The sequence below is a fragment of the Neopsephotus bourkii genome, unplaced genomic scaffold (genome assembly GCF_033783945.1).
Source record: "Neopsephotus bourkii isolate Nb327-2 ecotype Australia unplaced genomic scaffold, CSIRO-AGI_Nbou_v1 NB_808, whole genome shotgun sequence".
NCBI classification, from domain to species: Eukaryota; Metazoa; Chordata; class Aves; order Psittaciformes; family Psittacidae; genus Neopsephotus; species Neopsephotus bourkii.
In genome coordinates, this window is record NW_026901304.1 from 5,319 (window position 1) to 6,585 (window position 1,267).

Sequence of the window (1,267 nt, forward strand, 5' to 3'; positions counted from 1 at the left end):
AGTCCTGCTCGGGCCGTGTGCATGCAGCCGTGTCCAGAGGTGCCAGTGGGCAGCACCGTGCCTGGCTGCATGGGCTCAGGATCTCTGCAGCACTTGGTGCTGCGGCTCTGTAGGGCCAGTCCAGCGCCAGCATTTCTCACCCTGGTGCCAGGGCTCTGCGGTTGAACATGGAGCCATCTCTGCTCCTCCACCCAGCCCGCTCCCTCACAGCAGGTCTGGCTGCAGCCCCAGCACTGGGCATGGACCAGCTGGCACAGGGCTGTGGGCAGTGAGGCTGCTCTCCAGCAGTGTGTGCTACAGCCACAGCCCCCAGGGTCTGCAGAGCCTGCACCCGGCCACAGCCAGCCTCAGACCTTCCGGTGTCCACAGCCTGCCTCATTCTCCCTCGAGCTCCGCGGTTTGGCTGTGCTGGGCTTGGTCCCGGTGCAGAGAGCAGCTCTTCAGCACCGCTGCAGGCAGCCGGGTCTGGGTGCTCCGCACGGGACCTGCTGCACCCCCCGAGGGTCCTGCTGGAGCCTTTCCAGCACTGTGAGCAAGGCAGGAGGGCAAAGACCCCCTGCAGCAAAGAGCCTCCAGGATGCTCCTGGTGCCCCTGCCCCCAGCCCTGCTCAACATCGGGTCATGGAAAGCTTTGGGCTGGAGGGACCTTAAAGCTCCTCCAGCTCCAGCCCCTGCCAGGGCAGGGACCCCTTCCACTGGAGCAGGGTGCTCCGAGCCCCTGTGTCCAACCTGGCCTTGAGCACTGCCAGGGATGGGGCAGCCACAGCTTCTCTGGGCACCCTGTGCCGGTGTTTCACCAACCTCATTGTACATAATTTCTTCCTCACATGCAGCCTGAAACCCCCTCTTTTAGCTTCACCCCATCACCCCTTGTCCTGCCACAACACGCCCTGCTAAAGTCTCTCCCCATCTTTCTTATGGGCCTCTTTAAGTCCTGGAAGGCTGCTGTCTCCCCAGAGCCTTCTCCAGGTGAACAAGCCCAGCTCTCCCAGCCGTTCCCCACAGCAGAGGTGCTCCAGCCCTCGCATCATTTCTGTGACCCTTGTCTGGACTCTCTTCAACAGGTCCATGTCTTTCCTGTGGTGAGGACTCCAGAGCTGGATGCAGGACTCCAGGTGGGGGGTTCAGGCCCTGGGCATGCTCAGCCCCTGGCTCTCACTTCTGACTGAGGGGAATTGCTGCTGCTTTTCCCCATGCTGTATTTAGGATGAACCCATGGCAAAGGTGATTCCTCACTGAGCTTTCCCATTCCCTCCCCTCTGCAGAG